The sequence below is a fragment of the Bos mutus genome, chromosome 2, assembly GCF_027580195.1.
Source record: "Bos mutus isolate GX-2022 chromosome 2, NWIPB_WYAK_1.1, whole genome shotgun sequence".
Classification (NCBI taxonomy): domain Eukaryota; kingdom Metazoa; phylum Chordata; class Mammalia; order Artiodactyla; family Bovidae; genus Bos; species Bos mutus.
The window spans coordinates 107,475,883-107,497,797 of record NC_091618.1 but is presented as its reverse complement, the minus strand read 5'-3'; the positions used below and the strand labels follow the sequence as shown (position 1 = coordinate 107,497,797).

General features: G+C 38.4%; 1 protein-coding gene across 3 annotated transcripts in view; it reads right to left on the bottom strand.

The window, feature by feature from the left end:
* Positions 1 to 21,915, bottom strand: part of B3GALT1 (beta-1,3-galactosyltransferase 1) — a 628,268-nt gene that overhangs the window by 153,365 nt on the left and 452,988 nt on the right. Inside the window, exon 1 of one of the 3 annotated variants that reach the window (XM_070357859.1) lies at positions 3,650 to 3,712. The exons of the other annotated variants lie outside the window; for them this stretch is intronic. The gene's annotated coding sequence lies outside the window, so the exon portion shown is untranslated. Of the gene's footprint in view, positions 1 to 3,649; positions 3,713 to 21,915 lie in introns of those variants that run through there. 3 annotated transcript variants of the gene reach the window in all.

Sequence of the window (21,915 nt, the reverse complement as noted above, 5' to 3'; positions counted from 1 at the left end):
GGCTTCTTTGTGCATGGAATTTTCTAGGCAGGAATACTGGAGCGGGTTGCCATTTCCTCTTCCAGTGGATCTTCCCAACCCAGGGATTGAACCAGAGTCTCTTGTGTCTCCTGCATTATCAGCAGGCAGATTCTTTACCACTGAGCCACGTGAGAAGCCCCAACAATAACAAAGCACAAACAGAAAGTTAATCTCACAGGATGGCTCCAGTGAGGATGGCTCTTCAACACATCTTCCAAGTGGATGGTGTATTCTTCACTCCCCCTCTCTAGAGTAACTTTTAGAATAATGTGCTCCCAGTACACAAAAGGCAGGGACTGCCATTTCAGAAAGCCCCATACAATACACTTGGTCAAAAATAGCCAGAAGTTTAAGAATGGCAATATGGAGGGTAAATGGGCAGCAGAGAAATTTTCTCTAGAAGGAAATTTAAATAATACTACTCCAGTGCATCATTTCCAGAACCAAAGTGTGTCTGTAACAGCACTGCATATACTTATTGGGTAAGTGGGAGAATGAGTAAGTGAGCAAGTGAATGGGCTGAGAGCCAAGAATTCCCAGGAATTCTGTGTACTGTCCTTGGAATTCTTCCTTAGTGACTATGCCACTGTGTATAACAGCCTTTTTATTTTTGTTGTTGAACTGCACAACAGGGATTCACTTCATGGATACCCTGCAAGTTGAAGGATCTGAGTTGTTTTAATGCAAGTGGTGTCTGAGAGTGATTGAGTTTAGTATCACTTCAGTTCAGTTCAGTCACTCAGTCATGTCTGACCCCATGAACCTCAGCACGCCAGGCCTCCCTGTCCATCACCAACTCCTGGAGTTCACCCAAACTCATGTCCATCGAGTCGGTGATGCCATCCAGCCATCTCATCCTCTCGTCCCCTTCTCCTCCTGCCCCCAATCTCTCCCTGCATCAGGGTCTTTTCCAATGAGTCAACTCTTCGCATGAGGTGGCCAAAGTATTGGAGTTTCAGCCTCAGCATCAGTCCTTCCAATGAACACCCAGGGCTGGTCTCCTTTAGGATGGACTGGTTGGATCTCCTTGCAGTCCAAGGGACTCTCAAGAGTCTTCTCAAACACCACAGTTCAAAAGCATCAATTCTTCAGCACTCAGCTTTCTTCACAGTCCAACTCTCACATCCATACATGACTACCGGAAAAACCATAGCCTTGACTAGACAGACCTTTGTTGGCAAAGTAATATCTCTGCTTTTTAATATGCTATCTAGTTTGGTCAGAACTTTCCTATAGTATCACTTATAGTCATCCAAATAGAAATTGAGAATAATTTCCAGTATCCAGATGTCAGGCATGATGTAGGTGAACTATTCAGATAATTGCATTGTTTATTCAGATGTTTTAGCTGGTTATCTCCATAATATACCCTCTACCAGCAAAAAACAAATAAGTGAGTAAATTAATAAGTAGCTCATATAAAACCACAAAAATAAACAAAAAGTAATTTTACCACTAAAAAGCTAATTCCTAAATAGCAAATGTTGAGATAAAACAAGTACTATTTTTATCAAAATGGCCTATCCTGATATATCGTCAGAGTTGCATTCATAATTAAAAAAACTCATTAAAAAAATCACATTTTAACCACAATGTCAGAATGGAAAAGGAAAATAGGTGCTAGAAGTTTAGGCTTGGAGAAATACTGTTGGTTTTCATTCATGAGTTTCAGTATGCAGTTGTATTGACAGTACAATTCATCTGGCAAAGCGAGAGCAGAAGTACAGCTCACTTTGGCCAAGCACTGTGGCTACTTCCCATTCACCAAGGAAACTGTCAAGCAGACACCTTACACGTTCTCATCACCTTTATCACTCACTGTTCTGATAAGAACCAGGTCTCTCAAACAGAGCGGATTTGCACAGTGTTCCTTTATAGGTAAGAGGTAGGGAATAGGATTCTAACAAATAGTGATCACAGAAATGAATCTCATTCTTTTAGATTCAATAAGTTTATATTAAATTAATTATGTGACATGAACTTGAGTGCAAAAAACATATTTGTAATCACGTAGTGTTTAAGGAAATGGCAACCTACTCCAGTGTTCTTGCCTGGAGAATCCCAGGGATGGGGGAGCCTGGTGGGCTGCCGTCTGTAGGGTCACACAGAGTCGGACACGACTGAAGTGACTTAGCAGCAGCAGCAGTGTTTAATATTACTCTTATAGTACACCAAGAAGAAATTCACCGGATCTGCCTGTATATCAAATGTTACATTATTTGATAAAATAACTAAAGTAGCAAAACATATGTCATTTAAAAAAATACCTCAAAATGGTGCAACTAGAGATTAATATACTAAGTGAAGTCATAAAGAGAGAGACAAATACCATATGATATTACTTATATGTGCAATCTAAAAATGAACCAATCTATGAGACAGAAACAGAGAACAGAGATTCACAGACACAGAGAACAGACTTCTAGTTGTCAAGAAGGAAAGGATTAGGGAAGGGATGGAGTGGGAGGCTGGGGTTAGCACGTGCAAACTACTATATACAGAATGGATAAACAATAGGTCCTACTATATAGCACAAAGAACTATATTCAATATCCTGTGATAAACCATCATGGACAAGAATTTAAAAGTGTGTGTGTGTGTGTATATACATACATACATATATATATATATTTGAATTGCTTTGCTATACAGCATAAATTAACACAACACTGTAAAGCAACCATACTTCTATTTTAAAAAAATCCCCAAACCAACATATACACACACACACACAGGATGTGGGTCACACACACACAAACACACACACAGATGAGGTCACTCCCAACAGGAAGTGATACTTTTTTTCTAGAGTTTGAAATGGAGACCACCTTACCCTTCAACCAAAAAACATTAGTTAAAGCAAAGTTATGGAGCCTGGTATAATTTCAGACTTCCTCTGAGTAGGGATGCTTTGACAGTGAAAATCTATATATGTATACATGTGAAAACATGCTTGAAAGATGTATAACACAGATAACAGATTTGTTGGGATGATGAAATTGTGTTTTCTGATGTATTTTCCACACACTATACAATTTTTATGTCATAACAATAATTAATTATAAAATGAATTGGAATTCATTTTTAACTTCCCAGTTCAATTAGTCCTCTTTCCAAGAAAACTTTCATAATATCTTATTTATATATTATTTTTGGAATTTGTGCATGTTCTAGAGTTACAGTTTCCAGTTTGCTTATAATAAGCTAATAAGCTGTGCATTAATTTGGTCCTAGATTTTGGGGATGGGTATAAGAATTTGTAAGTAAATTCTGGATGTTGTTAATAATAAGTCTTTTAACTAAAATTTGGGAATGCAAATACTTGTTTTACTATTCTGCTCAGAAAGGATAACAATTGCCATGTGCATACGTGCAAAAATCATGGAGCTTCCTTCTCCAATGACTAACTTTTATCTAATATTTTCACATGGGCATTCTTTATTCTAAATGGTCACTAATTTCACCCTTTGATGTAGTATTTTTTTTTTTTACAGAAAATTATCAATTTGTTATTTAAACAAATTTAACTCCCAATCTACTACTTTCTTAAATCTTTGTTACTAGAGATGGGTCATTCCCATCAGGAAGTACTACTTTCTTCTAGAGTTTGCAATGGAGACAACCTTACCCTTCAACCATGCAATCTTCATGGCTCAAAGAAACCCATCTGCAATAGAAACCACAACAGGATCTGGAAGAACAACAAAAGGGAAGGGACCTTGATGCAAGTCCAAGCTTTTCCAAGTAAGCACAGAGTAATCTAATTTGTTAGAGATTAATTTGATGTAGCTAGTGAGCTTGTACACAGCCACATTCAGGTTAAAAGTTATATACAACGACCACGTGCTTCAACATTTGAAAATCAGTTAATATAATTATCAACAGCCTAAAATAGAAAAATCACATCATCATATCAGCAGATATAGAAAAAACCATTTGATAAAATGCATGTTCCATTCATGATTAAAACTCTCAGGAAACAAGGATTAGAGGGGAATTTCCTTAACTTATAAACAATACCCACAAAAATCCTACATCTAAACATTATATTTAATGGTGAGAAACTTGAAGTTTTCTCACTAAGATCAGGTACAAGACAGGGTGCCCCCTTTTACCTCTCCTCTTCAACACTGTATTAGAAGTTCTAGGGAGAAGGCAATGGCACCCCACTCCAGTACTCTTGCTTGGAAAATCCCATGGATGGAGGAGCCTGGTGGGCTGCAGTCCATGGGGTCGCTAAAAGTTGGACACGACTGAGCGACTTCCCATTCACTTTTCACTTTTATGTATTGGAGAAGGAAATGGCAACCCACTCCAGTGTTCTTGCCTGGAGAATCCCAGGGACGGGGAGCCTGGTGGGCTGCCGTCTATAGGGTGGCACATCGCACAGAGTCGTACATGACTGAAGTGACTTAGCAGCAGTAGTAGTAGTAGCTAATGCAATAAGATAAGTAAAGGAAATAAAAGGTACACATATTTGAATAGAATAAATAAAAATGTCTTTGTTGTCAGATGACGTGATCAACTATACAGATAATTTAAAAGAACTGACAAAAAATCTCCCAGAACTAATAATGATTATAGCAAGTTTGTAGGATAGGATGTAATTACATAAAAAGTAATTTCATTCCTATATACCAACAGTGAACAAGTGGAATTTGAAACAGGCCAGATGATACAAAAGGCTAAATACAACTTGATTGAATCTCTATAATATTCTGGAAAAGGTAAAACAATAGAGAAATTAAATCTGTGTTTGTCAGAGGCTGAGAGTGGAAGAAGAAGATTGAGTACAAAGGGACAAGGAACCTACTGGCATGATGGACATATTCTGGGTCTTGATTTTGGTGGTGATTAGTTTGATACATCAGTATCAATCAAATTTAACATTTAAAAGGAGTGAATATATCATGTTTCAATAAACATTCCTTAAAAAACAGTACTGTTTACATTAGCACTACAAATATGAAATATTTAGGAATTTGTAACAAAATATATGCAAGATCTAAGTGAGGAAAACAATAATACTCTGATTAACAAAGTCAAAGAACTAAATTCATGGAGAGGTAATACATGTTCATACTTAATATCATCAAAATATCAGCCCTTCCCAAATTTATCTATAAATTCAATTGCAATCCCAATCAAAATTGCAGAAAATTATTCTATAGGTATTAACAAACTGATTCTTAACTTATATGAGATGCAAAAGACCCAGAATAGCTAACACAATATTCAAGGGAAGAACCAAGTCAGAAGGCTGATATTACTTGATTTCAAGACTTAAGACAAAGCTGCAATAATTAAGACAGTGTGGTGTTAGCAAAAGAATAGACAAATAGATACATGGAACAGAAGAGACAGCCCAGACCCCCATACAGATCTTTGACAAAGAAGCAAAGGAAATACAATGACGCTGCTGCTGCTGCTAAGTCACTTCAATCGTGTCTGACTCTGTGTGACCCCATATAGTCGGCAGACCACCAGGGTCCCACGTCCCTGGGATTCTCCAGGCAAGAACACTGGAGTGGGTTGCCATTTCCTTCTCCAATGCAAGAAAGTGAAAAGTGAAAGTGAAGTCGGTCAGTTGTGTCCGACCCTCAGCGACCCCATGGACTGCAGCTAGTTTTTTTCAACAAATGTTGATTGAACAACTGGACATCCACATGCAAAAACACAAATCTAGACACAGACATTATACCCTTCACAAAAGTTAATTCAAAATGGATCACAGACCTCAATGTAATACATAAAATTATCAAACTCCTAGAAGGTAACTCCTAACATATTTTAAGGTGAAAATCTAAATGACCTTGTGTATACTGATGACTTTTTAGATATATCACCAGAGGTATGATCCATGAAAGAAATAATTGATAAGCTGGGCTTCATAAAAATTAAAAACTTCTGCTCTGCAAAAAGACACTGCCAGGAGATTGAGAAGACAAGTCACAGACAGTGAGAAAATATTTGACAAAGTCTATCAGATAAAGGTCTATTATCCAAAATACATAAAGAAATCCTAAAACACTCTAAAATAAGAATAAACATCCTGACTTTAAAAAAATAGTCCAAAGACCTTAACAGACACCTCACCAAAGAAGAAATATGGATGGAAACTAAACATATGAAAAGATGCTCTGCATCATATGTCATCTGGGAAATGTAAGTTAAAACAACAGTCAGGATTCACTAAGACGTATTAGAATGGCCCAAATCCAGAACACCAACATCACCGAATCCTGGTGAAGATGGGGAGCAACAGTAACTGTCATTAACTGCTGATGGAAATGTAAAATTTCCAGAGACTTTGGAAGACTCTTTGGTACAGAGACCTTGGAAGACAACTCGGCAGTTTCTAAACAAGTTCTTATCATATGGTTCAGCAATCACACTCCTTGTTATTTACCAAAAGTAGCTGAAAAATTTGTGCATGAAAAACTTGCACAAAGATGTTTACAGCACCTTTATTCATAATTGCCCAAACTTGGAAGCAACCAAGACATCTGTCAGTTGGTGAATGGATCAATAAACTATGGTACATCCAGACAATGAAATACTATTTAGCATTAAAAAACAAATTAGCAACCAAGCAGTGAAAAGTCACAGAAAAGCATTACATGGATATTAATTAAGAGAAAGAAGCCAACCTGAAAAGGCTGCATGCTGTATAATTCAAACTATATGACATTCTAGAAAAGGCAAAACTATGGAGATAGTGTCAGACTTTATTTTTTTGGGCTCCAAAATCACTGCAGATGGTGACTGCAGTCAGGAAATTAAAAGATGCTTACTCCTTGAAAGGAGGGTTATGACCAACCTAGATAGCATATTAAAAAGCAGAGACATTACTTTGCCATGGTTTTTCCTGTGGTTATGTATGAATGTGACAGTTGGACTGTGAAGAAGGCTGAGTGCCAAAGAATTGATGCTTTTGAACTGTGGTGTTTGAGAAGACTCTTGAGAGTCCCTTGGACTGCAAGGAGATCCAACCAGTCCATTCTGAAGGAGATCAGCCCTGGGATTTCTTTGGAAGGCATGATGCTAAAGCTGAAACTCCAGTACTTTGGCCACCTCACGCGAAGAGTTGACTCATTGGAAAAGACTCTGATGCTGGGAGGGATTGAGGGCAGGAGGAGAAGGGGACAACAGAGGATGAGATGGCTGGATGGTATCACCGACTCAATGGACGTGAGTCTGAGTGAACTCCGGGAGTTGGTGATGGACAGGGAGGCCTGGCTGTGATTCATGGGGTCGCGAAGAGTCGGACACGACTGAGCAACTGAACTGAACTGATGGAGACAATAAAATCAGTGGTTGCCGGAAGTGGAGTTAGTAGCAGAGCAGAGAGTTTTTAGGGCAGTGAAACTAGGTCTGCATGATACTGTCATAGTATCATACTGTCACAAGCATTAAAACACTTGTTTAAACCCATAGAAGGTACAACAACAGGAGCGAAGCATAGTTTAAACTACATACTTGATTATGAGGTATCAATCTAGGTTCATCAGTGGTAACAACTGTATCACTGATGGCAGATGCTGATGACGGAACACACTATGCACGTATGGGGGTGGGGAACACGTGGGAAATCTCTGTACGCTCCTCTCCATTTTCCTGTGAACCTAAAACTGCTCATAAAGCTTTTTAAAATTTTGTTAAAAAATTTTTTTTTTATAAAATAGCAGAAAGAAAGCACAAAATGTAAGACGAAGGAAGGATTATTCAAGCTAAAGTTTAGGTTTCTAAGGCAATGTGCTTCCAAGGCTGTTGGTTGGCTGCGGTCTATGATAGGGCTGGTTGTTGTGTGATTCTGAATGTGAGGTGCTAGTTGCAGGCAGGTGGACTCACTGGATTCCACATTATTTTTATTCTCGTTTCTTCATCTCACTTGTTAATCACATGTGTTGGCTTGTACTTTGAAACCATCTCTTAGATATCATTTCATTCTGCAGCATATTTGGAGGTTTAAAATACAAACAGTAGATCACCTCAAGTAGGTGAATCCAGGTTTGGGATTCTATTTCCTTGATCTCTTTCTGTTTTCCCACTGACCCATTACTAAAATTTTGATTAAAAGTTGGAAATTGACCCACCATTGAAAGCCATAAATGTTCAGAAAGGAATGTTTATGAAAGGCTTAAAAGAAGTAAGAGATGAAAGCCAAAAAACATAAAGTGAACACTGCAAAAATGTTTGTATGGATGCAACTAATAAGCTTTACATTTCTGAGGGAATGTTGAATATTTTTAAAAATTATGATTTTTATTAGTAATGTTTAGGCTACTTCTCTAAAACTGGTGGTGAGGAAAATTCTTACCACTTGGAAATCTCTTACCTCTTTCTAAGCCTAAACCTGCTACCAACTGTCAGCAGGATTAGGCTTAGGAAGAAAAAAAAGAAAAAAAACAGTAATTTTATTTTAACCCTTAAATCAACAAAATCCTTCGGTAACTAAGAATACTTACCTATATCACCCTTTTCTACCTGTACTGCCATTCATTCATTCACTCGCTCATTTTCTCATTACAACGTTTACTGAACATCTGCTACTGCCAGATACTGAAGTAGGTGCTGGGAGTATAAATGATAATCCAAACAAATAAAATATCAAGTTATCAAATGCAACCATGAAAATAAAAGAGGGATGTGACAGAGTGTGATTAGGGTTCTGTTGGACTGGATAGTTGGCATCTCTGCGGAGATGACGTGTAAATGGAGATGTGACTGACAAGTAATTAGTTATGGGACACTTGGATGGAACAGCACTCCAAGCAGGAGCAATACAGTGCTAGGGCTGTAAAGGTGGGAAGAAACTGGGGATGCTCAAGGAAGAGAATAAAGGCAAGCTTGGCTGAAGCACAGGACCAAGTAGAAGATGTGGAAGAGATGAGTTTGAGGGAGACAGGGCTACATCACATGGGGTCTCGTAGGCAGTGCGAGGCCTTTGGATATGATTCTAAAAGCTGTGGGAAACACAGACGGCTCCACTCAGCAGGACCCCTACAATCTCATCTGCAGTTAGAAGACTGGAGACATCAGGTGGCTGGGAGGCGACTGTCTTAGTGCAGCCGAGAGATGATGGTGTCTGACGTGGGTGGCTGATGCCTGAGGAGATGCGTATGGAGTGGATGAATTTGCTGTGTGTATTAAAGACAGATTCAGTGGGGACTGATGGTGGATTTGATGGGGTGAAGGATACTGGGAAGAGAGGAGGAAAGGGTAATCATGTTAAATAAACATTGAGTGTCAGCAAAGTATTCCCAACTTTCCAAAACTAATGGGCAACAGAGAGCTGCACCTGCTTGAACTCCAATGAAGTGATATCTGGATTGCATTAGGTACATGCATTTTATACTGGACATTAATGCCCAGGAGGTTGGTCTACCACCTGCTGAGAAGGACCCACAGACAAAGTTTTGCATAGTTTTAAGAGGCAGGCAGGGCCAGGTCCTGACAAACTCCCTCAGGGCCTTTGCCGCCCCGTGGGTTGCTCTGGGGCACACCTAGGGGTTTCACTGCTGAAGAGCCATGGCGTCTCTGCCAGCAAACAAGTTTTAAATTAGATGTTCTCTTTGGCCGCTTCCAATTTTAAAATTCTCTGTCTTAAAACCCCACTGGGTCTATTCTAGGAATCTTGAATATATAAGTCCTAAGCAAGATATAGTCATAAAAATTCTTCAGGTGATTTTTACTGTTTCATTCCTACACTTAATTCTGGAATTAAAAAAAAATGTGTTTTGGTTTAGTATTTACAGTTCTTTTGAAGTGAGAGCAAGTAAGTCCTTTTGCTTGAATTTTAAGTCTACCATTTATACCTGGGACAAAACTATTTTCTTTAGAGGTACATAAGCCCTAGTTGGAAAGCCCTAGTTTCCTTTATTCTAATAAGCAAAACGTTTTTTTCTTGCAGGATCACCCCTCCTGGGTGGAAAACACATTTTACCTACACTTACTTACATAGACTTACATAGGCCATTACTGAACATGTGCTGTGGGTCACATACTGCATTATGATAAGTGATCTTCACATATAAATGTATTTAATTCTCAGAAGTAGAAGCAGTTGATATATTCGTCCCACTTCACAAATGAGGTAACTGAACCCTAGTGGGTGACAGAGCTTGGATTTCAGGTCACTTCAGGCCCCTCCTCAGCCCAGGCTCACCCCCAAGCCCCAGGTGGACTCCTCCAGCTGTTCCCAGCTGTGACCTCATGTGCAAGCTCACCACACTTTTTATACTATTGGAGGCTACAATCTAAAATTTTCAAATTATTCATAACTCTGCCTCATTAAAATTGGCTATCAAAGCTGGATATATCTTCCTAAATAAATATTAACACAATTTTCACATATGCCAACCCCCAGGGACTTTCTGAGCCCTCGGGCACCAGTTAGAACAGTTCCTACTCTACCTGTGGCCTCTATGAAAGGCTGGTTTCTTTTCCTGGTCACCCTTCCTTCTCTCACTTTCTCACTGTATCCAAAATTCAGCAGAAGTCCACAGGGCACAGAGCTCAGAATGTATTATCTGGCTACCAGTTTTTAATTTTCCTTGGAAAGTCTGAAGAGCTCCTGCGACTCTGGGTTACATCTGGGCTTGTTAGCCTTCCTGCCGGTGGCACCATTCAGCTCTGGGCTGAAGCCAGCTTCTGGCAAGAATGTCTCCTTTTGTTTCTCAAACACACATTACCATATACTTTGCTGTGTTGATGAGCAACCTCGTTACTTGCTCCTGCTTTTTGGTCTCCAGGTCACTGAAGGGTAGGAGATGATCAGGAGGAAAAAACCCAGAAAAACATTTATCCTGAGGTCCCTGGATCCCTGAATTCACAGAATTTACTAAACATCAGTGTTACATAAATATTTTCTTAAGGTTCATATTACTGAATGGAGAAGAGTTGATGCTTTTGAACTGTGGTGTTGGAAAAGACTCTTGAGGGTCCCTTGGACTGCAAGGAGATCCAACCAGTCCAGCCTAAAGGAAATCAGTCCTGAGTATTCATTGGAAGGACTGATGTTGAAGCTGAAATTCCAATACTTTGGCCACCTGATGCGAAGAGCTGACTCATTTGAGAAGAAGCTGAAAGACTAAAGGCAGGAGGAGAAGGGGACGACAGAGGATGAGATGGCTGGATGGGATCACCAACTCAATGGACACAAGTTTGAGTAAACTCTGGGAATTGGTGATGGACAGGGAGGCCTGGCATGCTGCAGTCCATGGGGTCACAAAGAGTCAGACATGACTGAGCGACTGAACTGAACTGACTGAACTGAATGGAGGAGAACATACATTTTAAGGCAAAACAGACAGTAACCTTTGCTGCCTTCTAAGAGGTTAGAGGGAAGTGGTGATATTGTTTCTATTACTTTGGATATAAATCCCTATTTCTCTCTCTCTTTCTCAAAGATATTGATGAGGGAAGGAGACATGAGAGTGGGGCACAGCAATGAATTTTGTGTATATAATGCGAGTCTTGAACCTAGCTTGGGTCAGTGGCTGCAGGGAGTTGCCCTGTTCTGCATGAGTCAATTAAGATGACCCCGTGTTGTTTTGTTTTCCTCCAGAAGAGGGAGCTGTGCCACGGGGTAGGGGGAGGCTGATCTGACTTGGCAGAACTCGCATTTGACCAAATGTCTGAAGTATCACTTTAAATTTCCCTTGTGATGGGCACCCTTTCCATCTCCTCACACTTTTATATTTAAAAAAAAAACTTTTTATATTTTAAAATCTTTCTATGTGCTTTATTGTTTGTCATATTTGGTTTGATTTGATTTGCTCTTTTGTGGCAATCCAGGAAAGGAGGGATATTATATCTAAGATACAGTGTAGACCAAGGACACTGCATGTGGGATGGTGAGAAAATTCACAAACTTAACAAATTTAGGAGATGTGGGAGTATAAAAATAAAGGTGACTAAGAACAATGTAAGCCATCCTCTCTCCACCAGCGTTCCTGGCATGACTGGGAAGAATGCGAAGACTTCACTAAATATGATGTTTGAACCAAATGCACTTAAGTCTCAATAGATGGGGTGCTCAGCTGATATCTAGAAGTCATTTTAACCAAAGTAACTACTATCTTAAAACTATAATTCAGATTTCATCGATTCATGTTCATACTTATTGTGGTAGCAGAGTAAACAGCCTTCCAAAGATGCTCACACTCTAAACTCTGGAACCTGGGAAACGCTGGGTTAGAGGATGAGGGAGATTTCAGGTTGCAGTGGAATTAAGGCTGCTAATCAGCTGATTCAACTTGAAAATAGGGAGATTATTTTGGATTATCTGGGTGAGCCCATTGTAATGACAAGGGTCTTTAAAAGTGGGAGAGAGAGGGGCAGAAGCAAGCGTCAGGTGACATTATGAGAGAAGGACTCCACACCATTTCTGGTTTCCAAGGTGGAGAAAGGGAACATGAACCAAGGCATGCAGGTAGCCTCTAGAAGCTGGAAAAAGCAAGAGAATGGATTCTGCCCTAGAGATTCCAGAAAGGAACCCAATCCTGCCACCATCCTGATTTTAGCCCATGAGACTCATGTTGAATTCTAACCTACAGAACAGTGTAAGATAACAGATTTGTGTTGTTGTAAGCCACTCATATGGCAGCAAAAGTATATCTGTATCAGTTATCTATTACCACATAATAAACTACCTGAAAATGTAGTGATCTAAATAACAATAATCATTTAGTTTGCTTCTGAACCTACAATTTGGCCAGGATGCAGGAGGGGCAGTTTTTGTCTCCGTTCTACACACCACAGGCCAGGAGTGTGCTCTCAAGATGGCTCACTCTCACGGGTGAGTAAGTGGTAGCTGTTAACTGGGAAGCTGGCTAGGAGCTCAGGTGAGGCTGCAGGCTTGGGGACTCATTCCCTTCTCACATGCGTCTCTCCACAGGCTGCCTGGGCTTCTTCACAGCACGATGCAAGATGATTGTGAGATCAAGCAAATTGAGAAAACAAGGGAGAAGAACAAGGCAGAAGAGCAGGATATCTTTACGACTGAGCTTGGGAAGTAACACAGTTTCACTATGTCATATACTACTGGCCTGTTCAAGCTCAAGGGGAGGGGACCCAGATTCACCTCTTGATAGGAAGTAGCACATTTCTAGTGGAGTATGAAGGCAGGAGATATTAATGAGGCCATCTTAGAAAGCTGCAATCTGCAAACCTCACGCGTGAAATCTCAACCTTATGCAATACCTTCCAAAATTATTTCTGGAAGCCCACAGTATGTATCTCTGTGTGCCTGTGTGTCCAGTTGTGTTTGACTCTTTGTGACCCCATGGACTGTAGCCTGCCAGGCTCCTCTGTTCATGGGATTTCTCAGGCAAGAATACTGGAGTGGGTTGCCATTTCATCCTCCAGGGAATCTTCCTGACCCAAACATCGAACCCCCATCTCCTGTGTCTCCAGCATTGCAGGGGGATTCTTTACTGCTGAGCCATCAGGGAAAAAGTGTATATCTCATGAGTATTTAAAAATAAGCTACGTATTTACCACTGAATATATGCAGTTTTATTTCTTTTGCTCCGACGCTGATTTCTGAGTACAGCTATGTCTTCTGGATAATGGAAGGGCTGTTGTTCCCTTTTTCCCACTGCACCATCACTCTTAGGAACCCAATGCACAGGATGTGCACTGTGCTCAGTCACTCAGTTGTGTCTGACTCTTTGCGACCCCATGGACTGTAGCCTGCCAGGCTCCTCTGTTCATAGGGATTCTCCAGGCAAGAATACTGAAATGGGCTGCCATGCCCTCCTCCAGGGGATCTTCCCAACCCAGGGATCGAACCCAGGTCTCCCGCATTGCAGGTGGATTCTTTACCATCTGAACCACCGGGGAAGCCCAAGAACCAAATGCACAGGATAGGCTATACAAAAGAACGGCAGCTTTGGTCCCTCTGCTTTTGGTGTTACACTGTTAAGGAACACCCACATGGACAGTATTTCTTTAAGAAGCTCTTCAGTCCCTTATGCAAATGAAATCTAGCAAATCAAGACCTAATTGAACGCCAAAGTAAATATATTAGCTTCAGAATAACAGAATTAAAATTGAGATAGCCTTTGCCGTTTTTTATTACTGGAGGTACATAATCCCACATAGCCTTAGTTGATTGGCAATTATAGTAACTAAGGTCTCATCTGCCTTCTTTGCACAATATCTTAATTTCTATCTTTTTTATCTGTAAGAAAAAGCTTGGTTGAACAACAGATATAATAGGTTAAATAGTATATCCCATGATTTATAATTGCTCCTTCTTTTGGGATTTTTCTTTTCAAAACAAGGGCCTACAACATTTTGGACCCAATACCAAATGGCTTCAGCCTTCAGACTATAGAAGATGACTAATGAATGGATCCTCTTGCCTGAAGTCAATGCTGTCCAATAGAAATTGTCTTCAATGAGAATGTGCTGTATATCTGAGCTGTCCAGTATGGTGGCCATTAGCCACATATGGCTATTAATATCATATGTGGTATTTGAAATGTGGTTACTATAACTAAGGAATTGAATTTTTAATTTGATTTCATTTAATTTAAAGGTAAACAGCCAGATGTGGTTAGTAGCTACCATACTGGAAAAGTATAACTCTAAATGATGGAATCTTAGTGTGGCTCTCAGGTCTTCAGTTTCTGAAAGCGCCTTCATAGCCAAGGAAGGTGTTCTGAAGCAATCAGAGCCCTATGAGATATGGGGGACTATAAGGCTTTTATATGTGGCTATAATTCTAGTTGTGCTGCTGGATTTAAAGGCATGAGAAGTTCAACAGGACTCTGGCTTTGTTTCTGAACAGTTTTATTTTGTAAGAAAACAAAGACATAGCTATGTCAATTATCTTGTATACATGGATCTCATAGACGCTTTTATTAGAAAGAGCATCTAAATTCCTCTCCCAAGGCTCCCCAAATCTTGCTTTGATATTGGCAAAGTCTGCCGCATGCCTATATCACCTTTCTCTCAATTTTTCAAACATGATAAATAGCTCAGCAGAGTCCAAAAGAAGAGTTCTTCAGGGCTTAAAGCTGAGACAAGTTCTTATTTTGGGTCAGTTATAATTACCAATAAGTCAGCAATTGCAACAACAATGCTGTGTAACAATCAACCTCCCAAACTCAGTGGCTTACAACAGAACCAAGTACAGGCTGGCTAGGTTCAGCTGATCTAGGCTGAGTAGAGCTGAGTGTGCCTCCAGGCTACAGGATAGGTTCAGGTCCATGTATTCCAGACCTGTATTCATAAATATGGGAGAAGCTCAAGAGAGAAAACACATTCTTACACGCACCTTTCAAGGTTTTCCTCAGATCACATAGACTGACATCCCATTGGCCAAAGCAAGTCAATAGCCAAGCCAAGCCTCAAAGGGTGCGAGGTACACTCTTCCCACGATGAGGGCCTGGAGAAGATTTTGATGTAGAATATTACTATGAGAGAGTGAAGAATTAGAGCCAGAAATTTAATTTATCACACGTACATCAGACTCAATCTTTCCATCTCCCTTCTCTATGTTTCTGTCTGTCTGTGTCTCCCTGTCTCTCAAACATGCACACACACACACACACATTTTTGGTAGAGATACCAACATCAACATTAAAAAAAAAACCCAAAACCCCTTTCTATACCTGGAATGCTTTCACTCCTCTTTTTCACTTCCATCTTTGGGCAAGTTTTTTTCAATCATTTTTATAATGGTAAGTACCTCAACAAATTTAGTTATCTGGAAAACTATTAATAGCTTACTGTGATCTTTAATAACTTTTTGATGGTCTAACTGTGATGTGGTAGAAGACGTCTTGATGCATCAGTGTTGTTACTTTTTACTTTTTCTTAAAGCCACTGATGTTTAGTTAAAAACAAACCAACTAATTTAGTCCCCAATCTCTCTGAAATTATTCCACTTAGAGCTCTATGGCATCTGTCTAGAATAATTCTGGTTTAGTATAAACCAGTAAAAAATTTTAGGGGCCAACTTTTTAATATGAAAATATATTGCTATTTTTAAAAGTAGATTAAAGAATAAGATAGAACATACTATTTATATAAGTAAATATGTGTGTTTATATGTCCTTAGAAGGGCTAAGGAAGGCAAGATTACCTCTAGGGATAGGTACTAATTTCTCATTTTCACTGTATCCTTCATATACTATCATATCATTAGATCATTATTAAGCAAGAATTATTTTTATGACAAAAATTGTTAAAAATAAAACCCATATCATTATATCTTGAATATTTTGACAGGCTGTCATAGCTGGCAGTATAGAAATAAACTTCATATTTCCATGATTTATGATTTTCTTAACAGAGGTGAGAAAAAAATGTGGGTGCTTTTGAGGGGTCAGGAGGTGTCTTCTGGGTTCAGTTGGGGTGTTCATTTGCTCTGCTCTAGTTTCAACTGTATTTATCTTTAGTCCTTGATTTCTAAATATCTCTTCCTGTAAAAGGATCTGCTCTGGTAACCATTTCTAACTGCTCCAGATTGAGTTCAGCTTCCCATACAGAAGTCACTTAGAGAAAAAGTGACCAGGAGTTTCTGTTTTCTTATGAAAATGCATTGTAGTCTCTGTAGCATCATTTTGTGTCACTGTAAAATGAATTGTAGCCAGGAAACAGATGTTACCTATTCTAACAGCAAAAGCTTCTCTTTGCATCATTCATATAGTTCTCTTTTTACTTTAACATAATCTCAACCTTCAAAACCAACTCTCAAACAGAAAATATTATAAGACACAAATAACCCAGGACCAGGCTCCTCCTGGGTCACTCTGGGACATGTCAAGGTTTCACAAATCAAGGTCAGAATGATTCACAGAAGGCAGTCCCCTCACTCTGGCCATTTGTATCCTTTCTGGGCATCTTATTTTAAGGACAGTGGTCCAGAAGTTAGAGCAGGTCCTTTGATTTCTGAGTTTGAAACTTGGCTCTCTCCATTACAATACTGTATAATCTCTCACAAGCAACTAAAGCCTTACTGAGCTTCGTTTTGCCCTGTTGCAAAGTACAGATAAAAGTGACATTTCCTCACTGGGTCCTGTGAGTTTGCAATAAAGGGGCATGTGAAAGCACTTAGGACAGTACTTGGATGGTAGGGGGCCCGCAATAAAGCTTTATCTTCTAACGCTTCTCTCAAAGAATTAGTACAAATCTACCATGTGAATCTTTGCTCTCTAAAAATGAATAGGAACAAGTATAGCATTTTACTTTATGACAAAACCTATGAGTGTCTGGGATCTAAGCCAGATCCACTTCTGTAAGTTACATGAGTATCTCACAACCACAGGAGAGAAGCAAGAGCAAACTTCATGACACATCTGTTTTATAATGCTTATTTTGTAGATTTTTCAGATGTCATAGAATATATACATGATTGAGTAAAAAGGGGCTAGGATCCCTGTTTCTGACATGAAAATCACTTTTAAAGGTCAGATTTAAAACACTATAAATCATGTAACATCGTTTCAATTTTATTATAATGTACTTCAGGGAATTAATCTGATTTTCTGAAATATTTTGTCGGGAATAGCATCATTTTTCACCTTCCAGGGTTCTCGCTATATTGAATTACACATCATCACATAATGTTACCAAATTTTATTTTCATATTATATATTATACTTCTAAAATCAGTATCTGGAACATTTAATTCCTGTAAGTGGGAATTTGCTCATTAAAAATGCATAGAATGTAAAACAAACCGATGACTATTTCATCTATATTGCACAATACCTTCGTTTGCCCTTCAACATATATGCACATTATTTTAATCACTCTTTCCTGGAAATTGAAAATAGAATATTGCTTCACTGAGCAAAACATTTCTCAGAAAAGATAATATACTGCAGAGACATAATACACAATATTTGATGGATACAGGAATGGATATGAATTAGACATTAAAAACGGAAATATTTTCTCTTTTGCTCTGGTTGCTTTTTCACGGAGTCTTTGGTGAGGGATAAAAGGAAGACTTTTGGCTTATGGCACGTTGGGTTAGTAAGTAGCCTAAGGATTCTCAGGGAGCCACTAAAAGGGAACTTCCTATAGAGAGATGACTATATCACAGTGATTCCTACAAGTCACTGCTATGGAGTTTAGTTCAAAGAATTGCAGGTCCTAATTATGAATGCACAACTTTTATTCTGCACAAATTCTGAAAAGCCTCAACTCCTTTAAAAATAATAACTCAGGTTGGTAGTTGACAGGCCACATTTTAGTGGGCATAATTTGAAATGGATGAGAAATTATCACAAGTGTTAACAAGTTCAAATGCAGTGCAACAGTAGAGCGCCAAAGCTCTAACAAAGGACCTGAAAGAGGTTTGATACAACGTGTTGATGTCTGCCAAATAGCATCTCTGCTCAAAATGTCTGGCCAGAAAACTTTTATGTGAAATAAAAAGCATAACTGAATGTGAGTCCAAGAAAAAGACAGCCTTGTACACTGCAAGTAATTTGTAATTATCAAAACCCACAGATTTTTATTGTAACTAATTAATCTTTGATCGAGGATAACTGCTTCAGAAAAAATAAAGGAACACAATGAAGTCAGAAGCTCTGAAAGCTTTTTTCAATTTAACAACTCCTAGGGGGGAAAAAAAAACAGATTCACAAACTAACTTATTTTTATGATTATGAAACCCAGCATCCATTACTATGTCAATGCACTTAGAAAGGAAACTTTATGACTGTCATAGGTATCTTCATGGGAACTCTTCATATTCTTACCATGCTGATGGCTTTGGCTACTACAAACATGATTATCTGTGGTCTCTTTCCCTACCGGATGCTACACCAGAGACCCTCAGTTAGTCACTCTACCACAGGGAGTGCAAAGCTATTCCTGATGAATTCCTTCCCATTCACAATCTCTGGTGGCCCAACTCCTCATCCTCTAGAGCAAGGGTAAGGAATCAGTGCTTTAGTATCTGCTATCTCCATGCCCCTCCCGCCCCAGACACTTAAGAATCTCCATCCAGCCAGAGTCCTGGTAGGACTCACGGTACTCTGGGGGCCTTGCCGAACTGTGTGACCTCTGCTTGTCCTTTTCCTAACGAGGCTTCCTTTTCTTTTTGGTTTGTTTTCTGTCATCTATAAGATGAAGACAAACATAGTGTTTATCTCATAAAGCTGTGAATATTAAAGTCGCTGGGCACAATCCATGATACAGGCTAAAATTTCAAGGAATTATGATGATGATAAAAGCAGATATAGAATCTTGATTCTGAGAAAGGATAACCTATTGAATCACGGTGCTCATGTTTTGGTTTTTTTAGGGTCATTTTTCAGAGTACTTTTTACTACTGCAGTCACTATTTTTTTAATTTTACTTTTTTAACACCAAAAACATTTTGTTTTGAGTTGTAGCTAATTAACAATATTGTGATATTTTCAGGTGAACAGAGTCACTGTTACTTTTAATATTTACGATCATCTCAAAAAAGACTGCTGTAATGAGTAGACAACCTAATTTGAATCAATTATTTTGCATAATGTATGTAATCAAAAAGCTTTAAGGGTCTATTTACCAATAAATACTTTTTTTTACATTGAAGAAACAAAGCATTGCCTCTGTGACTACAAATGCCATGCTTTCTTGGAGATACTTTCTTTTGAACCCCTCTTTCTTTTCACCCCTACCCCTTGATAAACCTTTGGGATATCAGTGACAACTGGAAATCAGGCTGGTTCCTGATTTAGCCCATGGGTCCTTTTCCACACTCTACTGAGAATCCAAAATGCTTTTTGAATCTATGTGAGTTATGACAGTAAACAAAAGTTCCATTACTTTATTATTTCTTTTGTTTTGCTTTGAATACATTTTTGACTAAAATAAAGTTTAGAAATGCATCCATTGAGAGTTAAATGTTAAGTCTCAGAAAAATACACATTTTTCTAGGCATATCAGTTCTCAAAATTGTTACTTCAAAAGGGGATTATATTTTTTACATGAGCAACAATGAAGATAATACTTTTGAATGAAGAGAAATTATTTTTTCAGATTATTTCTTTAGCAATGACAAACTATGCAGAAAAAAATCAAGATGTTCCAGAAAAGCTGACATTTCCCCTACTGGTTTTTACACTAGCTAATGTGATATTTGATAAAACCTTCTGTGACAAAAGCCGTATTAAACTTTAATTAAAATTTTGTCTAAAATACAGTTTTATAACTTGCCTTTCTAAATTAAGTGTACTCAACGTTCCCTAATATTTTTTGATAGTCTAGATGCTACAGTGGTTACAAATAATTTTTTTGTGAATTTAATCTTACTTTTAAAGATTTGGGCAAAGAAATTACAGCAGATTACATATGTCCTTGTGATGGTATATTTGAGAGATTTACTTCAAGTTTTGTAAACGTTGCCTATTCACCTTTTTAGGTCATTTACCTTTTCACTCAAAACCACTGTAGATCACATGCTGGTTAATTATAGTTTTAGCTTTAGTTAAAAGATGTTTTTAAAAATCAGGTATAGTGGCAAAAATAATCAACAACAAAACACAGGTTTTAAGTCCATCAGCAACTTTGCTGTGTGCTGTGCATAGCTGCTCAGTCATGTCTGACTCTTTGCGACCCCATAGACTGTAGCCCGCCAAGCTCCTCTGTCCATGGGGATTCTCCAGGCAAGAATACTGGAGTGGGTTGCCATGCCCTCCTCCAGGGGATCTTCCCAACTCAGGGACAGAACCCAGGTCTCCAGCATTGCAGGTGGATTCTTTACTGTCTGAGCCGCCCGGGAAGCCCAGCAGCAAATTTAGCAAGCTGATATTCTGTAAATGATGCTTTACAGATCTATCCTTATAAAGATCTACTTCTATTAAACAGTCATTATTTTTTAATTTTGTGAAAAATAAAAGTTATTACTATTATAAGCACAGTAAAGGCTTACATCTAAATGAGAAAAAAAAAATCCAGATCTCGGCACCGTCATAGTAACTCTATGGTATATTATTTCCCCCATAACTACAAATGTTAGAAATACCATTTGGCTTCTGATAAATACCTAAATATAGAATAAAATAATTTCAAAGTTATTTTAAAGCTAAGAAGAATCTTTTTTAAAGATCTCTTTACTCTCTCTTCATTTTCATTCTTAATATTAAAGATGGATTCTCTCTGGGGTTTGAAATTCCACAAATAATATCCTTAGAAGATTCATTGTGTATTCAAAGATAAGCAGAGAAAAACACAGCTCTATTGAATAGACCCCAATTCTTGTCTTTGACCATGTTATGGGCCTACAGAATCAAAAATACAAATGGTTAAGGCCAAAGACTTACTGACAAAAGCTTCGTTAGTTTGTTTTATGTGTGTGAATGATCATCCTCTAAAATTTATTTCAATAAGATTTTCTTAGAGTGGTTTACCCTGAATGAACTTATCAAAGTCCTACCCTTCATGTAACTTTCAGAAGCTCTAAAATAAAAGCCAATGAGTCCATTTTACTTTTCTTTCTTCCCTAATACAGGAAGGCAATGATCTTGGGGGCTCATCCCGTCTCTCCCTGCATTAACTTTGAATTTGTAAAATAAGGGACTTAGAGGAACATAATCTCTAATGCCCTATTTTTTCATATTTTTATGAAATCTAAATCCATTTACACACTAATGGATTGCAGAATAGAAAGCAGATGACCTGAAATAAGTGCTTTAAAAATCATTTTCTATTTTTTCCTCTTTATTTTTCAGAACTTTTTTGAACCCAAAAGTATGGCTTAATGAGCCATAAATAAAATTCAAACCACGAAACTTTGTGTTGCTTGTAAACAAATCCACAATGACCAAGATGTTTCAAAGCACTTTCCTTATTTCCATAAAAACTACTAATTTGCAAAACCATATGACTAAATAACATCACTAAAGCCCTTTGAAACTGTAAAGCTTTCTAAGA